Below are 18,933 nucleotides of genomic sequence, written 5' to 3' on the forward strand. Positions count from 1 at the left end.
CTGACCCAGAACCTATAAACAGCCCCAGAACCAATAAACGGATCCAGCATAAATAAACTTTCCCAGCTTCGATAAACTAACCCAGCATCAATAAACTGACCCAACACGTATACACTGAACCAGCATCAATAAAATTACCAAGCTTCTATAGACTGAGCCAACATCTATAAACTGACACAAATCCAATACACTGACCCTGCACCAAAAAACTGACACAGACGGTATAAACAGATGCATCACCAATGAACTGACCCAGTATCAATTATCTGACCAGCAACAATAAACTGACCCATCACCAATAAACTGCCCCCGCATCTATAAACTGACCCAGCAGCAAAAACTGACCTAGCATCAATAAGCTGACCCAGCATCTATAAACTGACCCTGCAGAAATTAATGTACCCAGCATCTCTACACTGACACAGCATCTATAAATTGACCCAGCAGCAATAAACTGACAAAACGTCAATAAATTGAACCAGCATTTATACACTGACCAAGCATATATTAACTGTCCCAGCACCAATAAACTAACCCAGCATCAATAAACTGTCCCAGCACAAATAAACTAACCCAGCATCAATAAACTGATCCAACACCAATCAACTGACCCAACAGCAATCAACTGACCCAGCGCAAATAAACTGACCCAGCACCAATAAACTGACGCAGGACCAATAAACTGTCCCAGCACCAATAACTGAACAAATACCAACACACCGACCCAGCGTCAATAAACTGGCCGAACACCAATATACCGAGCCAGCACGAAAACATGACCCAGCATCAATAAACTGAATCAGGTCCATTAAACTCACCCAGCATCAATAAACTGGCCCAGCATCAATAAACTGACCCAGCAACTTTAAACCCACCCGGAACCATTAAACTGACCAGGTACCAATAAACTGACCCGGATTCTTTAAACTGGCCCAGAACCAATAAACTGACCCAGCAACAAGAAACGAAACAAGCATCTATTAACTGAACCAGCACCAATAAACTCACCCTGCATGTATAAACTGACCGAGCTCCAATAAACTGACCCAACACCAATGAACTGACCCAGCTTCATTCAACTGACCCAACACCAACAAACTGAGCCAGCATCAATAAATTGACACTGCATTTATTAAATATCCCAGCACCGATAACCTGACCCAGTCCCAATGAACTGACCCACAATCTATTAACTGGCCCAGCACGTATAAACTCTCCCAGCATCTATACACTGACCGAGCACCAATAAACTGACCCAGCTTCAGTAAAATCACCCAACACCAATAAACTGAGCCAGCATCAATAAATTGACCCTGCATTCATAAAATGTCCCAGTACTGATAACCTGACCCAGCACCAATAAATAGACCCAGAATCTATTAACTGACCCAGCACGTGTAAACTCTCCCAGCATCTATAAACTGAGACATCACCAATAAACGGACCTAGAATCAATAAGCTGATCCAGCATCTATTAACTGACCCAGCACCAATAAACTGACCCAGCATCTATAAACAGACCCAGCACCAATAATCTGACCATCATCAATAAACTGACCCAGCATCAATAAACTGACCCAGCATCTATAAACTGACCCAGCACCAATAAACTGACCCAGGACCAATAAACTGTCCCAGCATCTATGCACTGACCCAGCATATATGAATTGACCCAGCACCAATAAATTGACCCAGCATCAATAAACTGACCCCAAATCAATAAACTGACCCAACACCAATATTCTGCCCCAGCACCAATAAACTGACTCTGCATCAATAAACTGACACTGCATCAATAAACTGTCCCAGCATCTTGAACTGACCCAGCAACTATAAACTGACCCAGCACCAATAACTGAACAAATACCAACACACCGACCCAGCGTCAATAAATTGGCCGAACACCAATATACCGAGCCAGCACGAAAACATGACACAGCATCAATAAACTGAATCAGGTCCATTAAACTGACCCAGCGTCAATAAACTGGCCCAGCATCAATAATCTGACCCAGCAACTTTAAAGCGACCCGGAACCATTAAACTGGCCAGGTACCAATAAACCGACCCAGATTCTTTAAACTGGCCCAGAACCAATAAACTGACCCAGCAACAAGAAACGAAACAAGCATCTATAAACTGAACCAGCACCAATAAACTCACCCTGCATGTATAAACTGACCGAGCACCAATAAACTGACCCAACACCAATAAACTGACCCAGCTTCATTAAACTGACCCAACACCAATAAACAGAGCCAGCATCAATAATTTGACACTGCATTTATTAAATATCCCAGCACCGATAACCTGACCCAGCACCAATAAACTGACCCAGAATCTATTAACTGACCCAGCACGTATAAACTCTCCCAGCATCTATACACTGACCGAGCACCAATTAAACTGGCCCAACACCAATAAACTGACCCAGCTTCAGCATAATCACCCAACACCAATAAACTGAGCCAGCATCAATAAATTGACCCTGTATTTATATAATGTCCCAGTACTGATAACCTGACACAGCACCAATAAATAGACCCAGAATCTATTAACTGACCCAGCACGTGTAAAATCTCCCAGCATCTATAACCTGAGACATCACCAATAAACTGACCTAGAATCAATAAGCTGATCCAGCATCTATAAACAGACCCAGCATCAATAAACTGACCCAGCATCAATAAACTGATCCAACACCAATCAACTGACCCAACAGCAATCAACTGACCCAGCACAATTAAACTGACCCAGCACCAATAAACTGACCCAGGACCAATAAACTGTCCCAGCATCTATGCACTGACCCAGCATATATGAACTGACCCAGCACCAATAAATTGACCCAGCATCAATAAACTGACCCGAAATCAATAAACTGACCCAACACCAATAATCTGCCCCAGCACCAATAAACTGACTCCGCATCAATAAACTGACCCTGCATCAATAAACAGTCCCAACATCTTGAACTGACCCAGCAACTATAAACTGACCCAGCACCAATAACTGAACAAATACCAACACACCGACCCAGCGTAAATAATCTGGCCGAACACCAATATACCGAGCCAGCACGAAAACATGACACAGCATCAATAAACGGAATCAGGTCCATTAAACTGATCCAGCATCAATAAAGTGGCCCAGCATCTTTAAACCGACCCGGAACCATTAAACTGACCAGGTACCAATAAACTGCCCCAGATTCTTTAAACTGGCCCAGAACCAATAAACTGACCCAGCAGCAAGAAACGAAACAAGCATCTATAAACTGAACCAGCACCAATAAACTCTCCCTGCATGTATAAACTGACCGAGCACCAATAAACTGACCCAACACCAATAAACTGAGCCAGCATCAATAAATTGACACTGCATTTATTGAATATCCCAGCACCGATAACCTGACCCAGCACCAATAAACTGACCCAGAATGTATTAACTGACCCAGCACGTATAAACTCTCCCAGCATCTATACACTGGCCGAGCGCCAATAAACTGGCCCAACACCAATAAACTGACCCAGCTTCAGTAAAATCACCCAACACCAATAAACTGAGCCAGCATCAATAAATTGACCCTGCATTCATAAAATGTCCCAGTACTGATAACCTGACGTAGCACCAATAAATAGACCCAGAATCTATTAACTGACCGAGCACGTGTAAACTCTCCCAGCATCTATAAACTGAGACATCACCAATAAACGGACCTAGAATCAAGAAGCTGATCCAGCATCTATTAACTGACCCAGCACCAATAAACTGACCCAGCATCTATAAACAGACCCAGCACCAATAATCTGACCATCATCAATAAACTGACCCAGCATCAATAAACTGACCCAGCATCTATAAACTGACCCAGCACCAATAAACTGACCCAGGACCAATAAACTTTCCCAGCATCTATGCACTGACCCAGCATATATGAACTGACCCAGCACCAATAAATTGACCCAGCATCAATAAACTGACCCCAAATCAATAAACTGACCCAACACCAATATTCTGCCCCAGCACCAATAAACTGACCCTGCATCAATAAACTGTCCCAGCATCTTGAACTGACCCAGCAACTATAAACTGACCCAGCACCAATAACTGAACAAATACCAACACACCGACCCAGCGTCAATAAACTGGCCGAACACCAATATACCGAGCCAGCACGAAAACATGACACAGCATCAATAAACTGAATCAGGTCCATTAAACTGACCCAGCGTCAATAAACTGGCCCAGCAGCAATAATCTGACCAAGCAACTTTAAACCGACCCGGAACCATTAAACTGGCCAGGTATCAATAAACTGACCCAGATTCTTTAAACTGGCCCAGAACCAATAAACTGACCCAGCAACAAGAAACGAAACAAGCATCTATAAACTGAACCAGAACCAATAAACTCACCCTGCATGTATAAACTGACCGAGCACCAATAAACTGACCCAACACCAATAAACTGACCCAGCTTCATTAAACTGACCCAGCACCAATAAACTGACCCAGAATCTATTAACTGACCCAGCACGTATAAACTCTCCCATCATCTATACACTGACCGAGCACCAATAAACTGGCCCAACACCAATAAACTGACCCAGCTTCAGCATAATCACCCAACACCAATAAACTGAGCCAGCATCAATAAATTGACCCTGTATTTATAAAATGTCCCAGTACTGATAACCTGACACAGCACCAATAAATAGACCCAGAGTCTGTTAACTGACCCAGCACGTGTAAACTCTCCCAGCATCTATAAACTGAGACATCACCAATAAACTGACCTAGAATCAATAAGCTGATCCAGCATCTATAAGCAGACCCAGCAGCAATAATCTGACCCATCATCAATAAACTGACCCAGCATCAATAAACTGACCCAGCATCTATAAACTGACCCAGCACCAATACACTGACCCAAAATCTATAAACTGACCCAGCAACTATAAACTGACAAATCATCTGTAAACAATCCCAGCATCTATAAACAATCCCAGCACCAATAAACTGACCAGGCACAAACAAACTAAACCAGCATCAATAAACTGTCCCAGCACCAATAAGCTGACCCCGCATTTAAAAACTAAACTAGCACCAATAAACTGAGACAGCACCACCATCTGACCCCACATCTATAAACAGACCTAGAACCAATAAACTGACCCAGGGTCAATCATCTGACTCAGCATCAATAACCTCAACCAGCATCTATAAACTGACCCAGCACCAATAAAGTGACCCAGCATCAACAAACTGACTCTGCACCAATAAACACACCCAGCATCAATAAACAGACCCAGCATCAATAGGCTGACCCAGCATCTATAAACTGACCCAGCAACAATAAACTGACCCAGAACGAATAAACTGACCCAGCATCAATAAACTGACCAAGCATCAATAAACTGACCCAGCACCAATAAATTGAAACAGCTTCTATAAATTGACCCGGTATCTATAAACTGTCCCAGCGTCAATAAACTGACCCAGAACCTATAAACTGCCCCAGAACCAATAAACGGATCCAGCATAAATAACCTTTCCCAGCATCGATAAACAACCCAGCATCTATAAACTGACGCAAAACCAATACACTGACCCTGCACCAATAAACTGACACAGACGCTATAAACACACGCATCACCAATGAGCTGACCCAGTATCAATTATCTGACCAGCAACAATAAACTGACCCATCACCAATAAACTGCCCACGCATCTATAAACTGACCCAGCACCAAAAACTGACCTAGCGTCAATAAGCTGACCCAGCATCTATAAACTGACCCTGCCGATATTAATGTACCCAGCATCTGTACACTGACACAGCATCTATAAATTGACCCAGCAGCAATAAACTGACAAAGCGTCAATAAATTGAACCAGCATTTATACACTGACCAAGCATATATTAACTGTCCCAGCACCAATAAACTAACCCAGCATCTATAAACTGTCCCAGCACCAATAAACTAACCCAGCATCAATAAACTGACCCAGCATCAATAAACTGACCCAGCCTCAATAAACTGATCCAACACCAATCAACTGACCCAACAGCAATCAACTGACCCAGCACAATTAAACTGACCCAGCACCAATAAACTGACCCAGGACCAATAAACTGTCCCAGCATCTATGCACTGACCCAGCATATATGAACTGACCCAGCACCAATAAATTGACCCAGCATCAATAAACTGACCCGAAATCAATAAACTGACCCAACACCAATAATCTGCCCCAGCACCAATAAACTGACTCTGCATCAATAAACTGACCCTGCATCAATAAACAGTCCCAGCATTCTGAACTGACCCAGCAACTATAAACTGACCCAGCACCAATAACTGAACAAATACCAACACACCGACCCAGCGTAAATAATCTGGCCGAACACCAATATACCGAGCCAGCACGAAAACATGACACAGCATCAATAAACGGAATCAGGTCCATTAAACTGACCCAGCATCAATAAACTGGCCCAGCATCAATAAACTGACCCAGCAACTTTAAACCGACCCGGAACCATTAAACTGACCAGGTACCAATAAACTGCCCCAGATTCTTTAAACTGGCCCAGAACCAATAAACTGACCCAGCAACAAGAAACGAAACAAGCATCTATAAACTGAACCAGCACCAATAAACTCACCCTGCATGTATAAACTGACCGAGCACCAATAAACTGACCCAACACCAATAAACTGACCTAGCTTCATTAAACTGATCCAACACCAATAAACTGAGCCAGCATCAATAAATTGACACTGCATTTATTAAATATCCCAGCACCGATAACCTGACCCAACACCAATAAACTGACCCAGAATCTATTAACTGACCCAGCACGTATAAACTCTCCCAGCATCTATACACTGGCCGAGCGCCAATAAACTGGCCCAACACCAATAAACTGACCCAGCTTCAGTAAAATCACCCAACACCAATAAACTGAGCCAGCATCAATAAATTGACCCTGCATTCATAAAATGTCCCAGTACTGATAACCTGACCCAGCACCAATAAATAGACCCAGAATCTACTAACTGACCAAGCACGTGTAAACTCTCCCAGCATCTATAAACTGAGACATCACCAATAAACGGACCTAGAATCAATAAGCTGATCCAGCATCTATTAACTGACCCAGCACCAATAAACTGACCAAGCATCTATAAACAGACCCAGCACCAATAATCTGACCATCATCAATAAACTGACCCAGCATCAATAAAATGATCCAGCATCTATAAACTGACCCAGCACCAATAAACTGACCCAGGACCAATAAACTGTCCCAGCATCTATGCACTGACCCAACGTTTACATCAAATACTGACCCGAAATCAATAAACTGACCCAACACCAATATTCTGCCCCAGCACCAATAAACTGACTCTGCATCAATAAACTGACCCTGCATCAATAAACTGTCCCAGCATCTTGAACTGACCCAGCAACTATAAACTGACCCAGCACCAATAACTGAACAAATACCAACACACCGACCCAGCGTCAATAAACTGGCCGAACACCAATATACCGAGCCAGCACGAAAACATGACACAGCATCAATAAACTGAATCAGGTCCATTAAACTGACCCAGCGTCAATAAACTGGCCCAGCATCAATAATCTGACCCAGCAACCTTAAACCGACCCGGAACCATTAAACTGGCCAGGTACCAATAAACTGACCCAGATTCTTTAAACTGGCCCAGAACCAATAAACTGACCCAGCAACAAGAAACGAAACAAGCATCTATAAACTGAACCAGCACCAATAAACTCACCCTGCATGTATAAACTGACCGAGCACCAATAAACTGACCCAACACCAATAAACTGACCCAGCTTCATTAAACTGACCCAACACCAATAAACTGACCCAGCTTCAGCATAATCACCCAACACCAATAAACTGAGCCAGCATCAATAAATTGACCCTGTATTTATAAAATGTCCCAGTACTGATAACCTGACACAGCACCAATAAATAGACCCAGAATCTATTAACTGACCCAGCACGTGTAAACTCTCCCAGCATCTATAAACTGAGACATCTCCAATAAACTGGCCTAGAATCAATAAGCTGATCCAGCAGCAATAATCTGACCCACCATCAATAAACTGACCCAGCATCAATAAACTGACCCAGCATCTATAAACTGACCCAGCACCAATAAACTGACCCAGGATCTACTAACTGAGCCAGCACCAATAAACTGACCTAGAATCAATAAGCTGATCCAGCATCTATAAACTGACCCAGCATCTATAAACTGACAAATCATCTATAAACAATCCCAGCATCTATAAACAATCCCAGCACCAATAAACTGACCAGGCACAAACAAACTAAACCAGCATCAATAAACTGTCCCAGCACCAATAAGCTGACCCCGCATTTAAAAACTAAACTAGCACCAATAAACTGAGACAGCACCACCATCTGACCCCACATCTATAAACAGACCTAGCACCAATAAATAGACCCAGAATCTATTAACTGACCCAGCACGTGTAAACTCTCCCAGCATCTATAAACTGAGACATCACCAATAAACGGACCTAGAATCAATAAGCTGATCCAGCATCTATTAACTGACCCAGCACCAATAAACTGACCCAGCATCTATAAACAGACCCAGCACCAATAATCTGACCATCATCAATAAACTGACCCAGCATCAATAAACTGACCCAGCATCTATAAACTGACCCAGCACCAATAAACTGACCCAGGACCAATAAACTGTCCCAGCATCTATGCACTGACCCAGCATATATGAACTGACCCAGCACCAATAAATTGACCCAGCATCAATAAACTGACCCCAAATCAATATACTGACCCAACACCAATATTCTGCCCCAGCACCAATAAACTGACTCTGCATCAATAAACTGACCCTGCATCAATAAACTGTCCCAGCATCTTGAACTGACCCAGCAACTATAAACTGACCCAGCACCAATAACTGAACAAATACCAACACACCGACCAAGCGTCAATAAACTGGCCGAACACCAATATACCGAGCCAGCACGAAAACATGACACAGCATCAATAAACTGAATCAGGTCCATTAAACTGACCCAGCGTCAATAAACTGGCCCAGCATCAATAATCTGACCCAGCAACATTAAACCGACCCGGAACCATTAAACTGGCCAGTTACCAATAAACTGACCCAGATTCTTTAAACTGGCCCAGAACCAATAAACTGACCCAGCAAGAAGAAACGAAACAAGCATCTATAAACTGAACCAGCACCAATAAACTCACCCTGCATGTATAAACTGACCGAGCACCAATAAACTGACCCAACACCAATAAACTGACCCAGCTTCATTAAACTGACCCAACACCAATAAACAGAGCCAACATCAATAATTTGACACTGCATTTATTAAATATCTCAGCACCGATAACCTGACCCAGCACCAATAAACTGACCCAGAATCTATTAACTGACCCAGCACGTATAAACTCTCCCAGCATCTATACACTGACCGAGCACCAATAAACTGGCCCAACACCAATAAACTGACCCAGCTTCAGCATAATCACCCAACACCAATAAACTGAGCCAACATCAATAAATTGACCCTGTATTTATAAAATGTCCCAGTACTGATAACCTGACACAGCACCAATAAATAGACCCAGAATCTATTAACTGACCCAGCACGTGTAAACTCTCCCAGCATCTATAAACTGAGACATCACCAATAAACGGACCTAGAATCAAGAAGCTGATCCAGCATCTATTAACTGACCCAGCACCAATAAACTGACCCAGCATCTATAAACAGACCCAGCAACAATAATCTGACCATCATCAATAAACTGACCCAGCATCAATAAACTGACCAAGCATCTATAAACTGACCCAGCACCAATAAACTGACCCAGGACCAATAAACTTTCCCAGCATCTATGCACTGACCCAGCATATATGAACTGACCCAGCACCAATAAATTGACCCAGCATCAATAAACTGACCCCAAATCAATAAACTGACCCAACACCAATATTCTGCCCCAGCACCAATAAACTGACTCTGCATCAATAAACTGTCCCAGCATCTTGAACTGACCCAGCAACTATAAACTGACCCAGCACCAGTAACTGAACAAATACCAACACACCGACCCAGCGTCAATAAACTGGCCGAACACCAATATTACCGAGCCAGCACGAAAACATGACACAGCATCAATAAACTGAATCAGGTCCATTAAACTGACCCAGCGTCAATAAACTGGCCCAGCATCAATAATCTGACCCAGCAACTTTAAAACGACCCGGAACCATTAAACTGGCCAGGTACCAATAAACTGACCCAGATTCTTTAAACTGGCCCAGAACCAATAAACTGACCCAGCAAGAAGAGACGAAACAAGCATCTATAAACTGAACCAGCACCAATAAACTCACCCTGCATGTATAAACTGACCGAGCACCAATAAACTGACCCAACACCAATAAACTGACCCAGCTTCATTAAACTGACCCAACACCAATAAACAGAGCCAGCATCAATAATTTGATACTGCATTTATTAAATATCCCAGCACCGATAAACTGACCCAGCACCAATAAATAGACCCAGAATCTATTAACTGACCCAGCACGTGTAAACTCTCCCAGCATCTATAAACTGAGACATCACCAATAAACGGACCTAGAATCAATAAGCTGATCCAGCATCTATTAACTGACCCAGCACCAATAAACTGACCCAGCATCTATAAACAGACCCAGCACCAATAATCTGACCATCATCAATAAACTGACCCAGCATCAATAAACTGACCCAGCATCTATAAACTGACCCAGCACCAATAAACTGACCCAGGACCAATAAACTGTCCCAGCATCTATGCACTGACCCAGCATATATGAACTGACCGAGCACCAATAAATTGACCCAGCATCAATAAACTGACCCCAAATCAATAAACTGACCCAACACCAATATTCTGCCCCAGCACCAATAAACTGACTCTGCATCAATAAACTGACCCTGCATCAATAAACTGTCCCAGCATCTTGAACTGACCCAGCAACTATAAACTGACCCAGCACCAATAACTGAACAAATACCAACACACCGACCCAGCGTCAATAAACTGGCCGAACACCAATATACCGAGCCAGCACGAAAACATGACACAGCATCAATAAACTGAATCAGGTCCATTAAACTGACCCAGCGTCAATAAACTGGCCCAGCAGCAATAATCTGACCAAGCAACTTTAAACCGACCCGGAACCATTAAACTGGCCAGGTATCAATAAACTGACCCAGATTCTTTAAACTGGCCCAGAACCAATAAACTGACCCAGCAACAAGAAACGAAACAAGCATCTATAAACTGAACCAGCACCAATAAACTCACCCTGCATGTATAAACTGACCGAGCACCAATAAACTGACCCAACACCAATAAACTGACCCAGCTTCATTAAACTGACCCAACACCAATAAACAGAGCCAGCATCAATAATTAGACACTGCATTTATTAAATATCCCAGCACCGATAACCTGACCCAGCACCAATAAACTGACCCAGAATCTATTAACTGACCCAGAACGTATAAACTCTCCCAGCATCTATACACTGACCGAGCACCAATAAACTGGCCCAACACCAATAAACTGACCCAGCTTCAGCATAATCACCCAACACCAATAAACTGAGCCAGCATCAATAAATTGACCCTGTATTTATAAAATGTCCCAGTACTGATAACCTGACACAGCACCAATAAATAGACCCAGAGTCTGTTAACTGACCCAGCACGTGTAAACTCTCCCAGCATCTATAAACTGAGACATCACCAATAAACTGACCTAGAATCAATAAGCTGATCCAGCATCTATAAGCAGACCCAGCAGCAATAATCTGACCCATCATCAATAAACTGACCCAGCATCAATAAACTGACCCAGCATCTATAAACTGACCCAGCACCAATACACTGACCCAAAATCTATAAACTGACCCAGCAACTATAAACTGACAAATCATCTGTAAACAATCCCAGCATCTATAAACAATCCCAGCACCAATAAACTGACCAGGCACAAACAAACTAAACCAGCATCAATAAACTGTCCCAGCACCAATAAGCTGACCCCGCATTTAAAAACTAAACTAGCACCAATAAACTGAGACAGCACCACCATCTGACCCCACATCTATAAACAGACCTAGCACCAATAAACTGACCCAGGGTCAATCATCTGACTCAGCATCAATAACCTCAACCAGCATCTACAAACTGACCCAGCACCAATAAAGTGACCCAGCATCAACAAACTGACTCTGCACCAATAAACACACCCAGCATCAATAAACAGACCCAGCATCAATAGGCTGACCCAGCATCTATAAACTGACCCAGCACCAATAAACTGACCCAGCAACAATAAACTGACCCAGAACGAATAAACTGACCCAGCATCAATAAACTGACCAAGCATCAATAAACTGACCCAGCACCAATAAATTGAAACAGCTTCTATAAATTGACCCGGTATCTATAAACTGTCCCAGCGTCAATAAACTGACCCAGAACCTATAAACTGCCCCAGAACCAATAAACGGATCCAGCATAAATAACCTTTCCCAGCATCGATAAACAACCCAGCATCTATAAACTGACGCAAAACCAATACACTGACCCTGCACCAATAAACTGACACAGACGCTATAAACACACGCATCACCAATGAACTGACCCCAGTATCAATTATCTGACCAGCAACAATAAACTGACCCATCACCAATAAACTGCCCACGCATCTATAAACTGACCCAGCACCAAAAACTGACCTAGCGTCAATAAGCTGACCCAGCATCTATAAACTGACCCTGCCGAAATTAATGTACCCAGCATCTGTACACTGACACAGCATCTATAAATTGACCCAGCAGCAATAAACTGACAAAGCGTCAATAAATTGAACCAGCATTTATACACTGACCAAGCATATATTAACTGTCCCAGCACCAATAAACTAACCCAGCATCTATAAACTGTCCCAGCACCAATAAACTAACCCAGCATCAATAAACTGACCCAGCATCAATAAACTGACCCAGCCTCAATAAACTGATCCAACACCAATCAACTGACCCAACAGCAATCAACTGACCCAGCACAATTAAACTGACCCAGCACCAATAAACTGACCCAGGACCAATAAACTGTCCCAGCATCTATGCACTGACCCAGCATATATGAACTGACCCAGCACCAATAAATTGACCCAGCATCAATAAACTGACCCGAAATCAATAAACTGACCCAACACCAATAATCTGCCCCAGCACCAATAAACTGACTCTGCATCAATAAACTGACCCTGCATCAATAAACAGTCCCAGCATCTTGAACTGACCCAGCAACTATAAACTGACCCAGCACCAATAACTGAACAAATACCAACACACCGACCCAGCGTAAATAATCTGGCCGAACACCAATATACCGAGCCAGCACGAAAACATGACACAGCATCAATAAACGGAATCAGGTCCATTAAACTGACCCAGCATCAATAAACTGGCCCAGCATCAATAAACTGACCCAGCAACTTTAAACCGACCCGGAACCATTAAACTGACCAGGTACCAATAAACTGCCCCAGATTCTTTAAACTGGCCCAGAACCAATAAACTGACCCAGCAACAAGAAACGAAACAAGCATCTATAAACTGAACCAGCACCAATAAAGTCACCCTGCATGTATAAACTGACCGAGCACCAATAAACTGACCCAACACCAATAAACTGACCTAGCTTCATTAAACTGATCCAACACCAATAAACAGAGCCAGCATCAATAATTAGACACTGCATTTATTAAATATCCCAGCACCGATAACCTGACCCAACACCAATAAACTGACCCAGAATCTATTAACTGACCCAGCACGTATAAACTCTCCCAGCATCTATACACTGGCAGAGCGCCAATAAACTGGCCCAACACCAATAAACTGACCCAGCTTCAGTAAAATCACCCAACACCAATAAACTGAGCCAGCATCAATAAATTGACCCTGCATTCATAAAATGTCCCAGTACTGATAACCTGACCCAGCACCAATAAATAGACCCAGAATCTACTAACTGACCAAGCACGTGTAAACTCTCCCAGCATCTATAAACTGAGACATCACCAATAAACGGACCTAGAATCAATAAGCTGATCCAGCATCTATTAACTGACCCAGCACCAATAAACTGACCAAGCATCTATAAACAGACCCAGCACCAATAATCTGACCATCATCAATAAACTGACCCAGCATCAATAAAATGACCCAGCATCTATAAACTGACCCAGCACCAATAAACTGACCCAGGACCAATAAACTGTCCCAGCATCTATGCACTGACCCAACGTTTACATCAATAAACTGACCCGAAATCAATAAACTGACCCAACACCAATATTCTGCCCCAGCACCAATAAAATGACTCTGCATCAATAAACTGACCCTGCATCAATAAACTGTCCCAGCATCTTGAACTGACCCAGCAACTATAAACTGACCCAGCACCAATAACTGAACAAATACCAACACACCGACCCAGCGTCAATAAACTGGCCGAACACCAATATACCGAGCCAGCACGAAAACATGACACAGCATCAATAAACTGAATCAGGTCCATTAAACTGACCCAGCGTCAATAAACTGGCCCAGCATCAATAATCTGACCCAGCAACCTTAAACCGACCCGGAACCATTAAACTGGCCAGGTACCAATAAACTGACCCAGATTCTTTAAACTGGCCCAGAACCAATAAACTGACCCAGCAACAAGAAACGAAACAAGCATCTATAAACTGAACCAGCACCAATAAACTCACCCTGCATGTATAAACTGACCGAGCACCAATAAACTGACCCAACACCAATAAACTGACCCAGCTTCATTAAACTGACCCAACACCAATAAACTGACCCAGCTTCAGCATAATCACCCAACACCAATAAACTGAGCCAGCATCAATAAATTGACCCTGTATTTATAAAATGTCCCAGTACTGATAACCTGACACAGCACCAATAAATAGACCCAGAATCTATTAACTGACCCAGCACGTGTAAACTCTCCCAGCATCTATAAATTGAGACATCTCCAATAAACTGACCTAGAATCAATAAGCTGATCCAGCATCTATAAGCAGACCCAGCAGCAATAATCTGACCCACCATCAATAAACTGACCCAGCATCAATAAACTGACCCAGCATCTATAAACTGACCCAGCACCAATAAACTGACCCAGGATCTACTAACTGAGCCAGCACCAATAAACTGACCTAGAATCAATAAGCTGATCCAGCATCTATAAACTGACCCAGCATCTATAAACTGACAAATCATCTATAAACAATCCCAGCATCTATAAACAATCCCAGCACCAATAAACTGACCCAGCAACAATAAACTGACCCAGAACGAATAAACTGACCCAGCATCAATAAACTGACCAAGCATCAATAAACTGACCCAGCACCAATAAATTGAAACAGCTTCTATAAATTGACCCGGTATCTATAAACTGTCCCAGCGTCAATAAACTGACCCAGAACCTATAAACTGCCCCAGAACCAATAAACGGATCCAGCATAAATAACCTTTCCCAGCATCGATAAACAACCCAGCATCTATAAACTGACGCAAAACCAATACACTGACCCTGCACCAATAAACTGACACAGACGCTATAAACACACGCATCACCAATGAACTGACCCCAGTATCAATTATCTGACCAGCAACAATAAACTGACCCATCACCAATAAACTGCCCACGCATCTATAAACTGACCCAGCACCAAAAACTGACCTAGCGTCAATAAGCTGACCCAGCATCTATAAACTGACCCTGCCGAAATTAATGTACCCAGCATCTGTACACTGACACAGCATCTATAAATTGACCCAGCAGCAATAAACTGACAAAGCGTCAATAAATTGAACCAGCATTTATACACTGACCAAGCATATATTAACTGTCCCAGCACCAATAAACTAACCCAGCATCTATAAACTGTCCCAGCACCAATAAACTAACCCAGCATCAATAAACTGACCCAGCATCAATAAACTGACCCAGCCTCAATAAACTGATCCAACACCAATCAACTGACCCAACAGCAATCAACTGACCCAGCACAATTAAACTGACCCAGCACCAATAAACTGACCCAGGACCAATAAACTGTCCCAGCATCTATGCACTGACCCAGCATATATGAACTGACCCAGCACCAATAAATTGACCCAGCATCAATAAACTGACCCGAAATCAATAAACTGACCCAACACCAATAATCTGCCCCAGCACCAATAAACTGACTCTGCATCAATAAACTGACCCTGCATCAATAAACAGTCCCAGCATCTTGAACTGACCCAGCAACTATAAACTGACCCAGCACCAATAACTGAACAAATACCAACACACCGACCCAGCGTAAATAATCTGGCCGAACACCAATATACCGAGCCAGCACGAAAACATGACACAGCATCAATAAACGGAATCAGGTCCATTAAACTGACCCAGCATCAATAAACTGGCCCAGCATCAATAAACTGACCCAGCAACTTTAAACCGACCCGGAACCATTAAACTGACCAGGTACCAATAAACTGCCCCAGATTCTTTAAACTGGCCCAGAACCAATAAACTGACCCAGCAACAAGAAACGAAACAAGCATCTATAAACTGAACCAGCACCAATAAACTCACCCTGCATGTATAAACTGACCGAGCACCAATAAACTGACCCAACACCAATAAACTGACCTAGCTTCATTAAACTGATCCAACACCAATAAACAGAGCCAGCATCAATAATTAGACACTGCATTTATTAAATATCCCAGCACCGATAACCTGACCCAACACCAATAAACTGACCCAGAATCTATTAACTGACCCAGCACGTATAAACTCTCCCAGCATCTATACACTGGCAGAGCGCCAATAAACTGGCCCAACACCAATAAACTGACCCAGCTTCAGTAAAATCACCCAACACCAATAAACTGAGCCAGCATCAATAAATTGACCCTGCATTCATAAAATGTCCCAGTACTGATAACCTGACCCAGCACCAATAAATAGACCCAGAATCTACTAACTGACCAAGCACGTGTAAACTCTCCCAGCATCTATAAACTGAGACATCACCAATAAACGGACCTAGAATCAATAAGCTGATCCAGCATCTATTAACTGACCCAGCACCAATAAACTGACCAAGCATCTATAAACAGACCCAGCACCAATAATCTGACCATCATCAATAAACTGACCCAGCATCAATAAAATGACCCAGCATCTATAAACTGACCCAGCACCAATAAACTGACCCAGGACCAATAAACTGTCCCAGCATCTATGCACTGACCCAACGTTTACATCAATAAACTGACCCGAAATCAATAAACTGACCCAACACCAATATTCTGCCCCAGCACCAATAAAATGACTCTGCATCAATAAACTGACCCTGCATCAATAAACTGTCCCAGCATCTTGAACTGACCCAGCAACTATAAACTGACCCAGCACCAATAACTGAACAAATACCAACACACCGACCCAGCGTCAATAAACTGGCCGAACACCAATATACCGAGCCAGCACGAAAACATGACACAGCATCAATAAACTGAATCAGGTCCATTAAACTGACCCAGCGTCAATAAACTGGCCCAGCATCAATAATCTGACCCAGCAACCTTAAACCGACCCGGAACCATTAAACTGGCCAGGTACCAATAAACTGACCCAGATTCTTTAAACTGGCCCAGAACCAATAAACTGACCCAGCAACAAGAAACGAAACAAGCATCTATAAACTGAACCAGCACCAATAAACTCACCCTGCATGTATAAACTGACCGAGCACCAATAAACTGACCCAACACCAATAAACTGACCCAGCTTCATTAAACTGACCCAACACCAATAAACTGACCCAGCTTCAGCATAATCACCCAACACCAATAAACTGAGCCAGCATCAATAAATTGACCCTGTATTTATAAAATGTCCCAGTACTGATAACCTGACACAGCACCAATAAATAGACCCAGAATCTATTAACTGACCCAGCACGTGTAAACTCTCCCAGCATCTATAAATTGAGACATCTCCAATAAACTGACCTAGAATCAATAAGCTGATCCAGCATCTATAAGCAGACCCAGCAGCAATAATCTGACCCACCATCAATAAACTGACCCAGCATCAATAAACTGACCCAGCATCTATAAACTGACCCAGCACCAATAAACTGACCCAGGATCTACTAACTGAGCCAGCACCAATAAACTGACCTAGAATCAATAAGCTGATCCAGCATCTATAAACTGACCCAGCATCTATAAACTGACAAATCATCTATAAACAATCCCAGCATCTATAAACAATCCCAGCACCAATAAACTGACCAGGCACAAACAAACTAAACCAGCATCAATAAACTGTCCCAGCACCAATAAGCTGACCCCGCATTTAAAAACTAAACTAGCACCAATAAACTGAGACAGCACCACCATCTGACCCCACATCTATAAACAGACCTAGCACCAATAAATAGACCCAGAATCTATTAACTGACCCAGCACGTGTAAACTCTCCCAGCATCTATAAACTGAGACATCACCAATAAACGGACCTAGAATCAATAAGCTGATCCAGCATCTATTAACTGACCCAGCACCAATAAACTGACCCAGCATCTATAAACAGAACCAGCACCAATAATCTGACCATCATCAATAAACTGACCCAGCATCAATAAACTGACCCAGCATCTATAAACTGACCCAGCACCAATAAACTGACCCAGGAC

This window comes from Somniosus microcephalus, unplaced genomic scaffold (genome assembly GCF_052327205.1).
Source record: "Somniosus microcephalus isolate GS21.2 unplaced genomic scaffold, FLI_Smic_1.0 unresolved_chr1, whole genome shotgun sequence".
Lineage (NCBI taxonomy): Eukaryota > Metazoa > Chordata > Chondrichthyes > Squaliformes > Somniosidae > Somniosus > Somniosus microcephalus.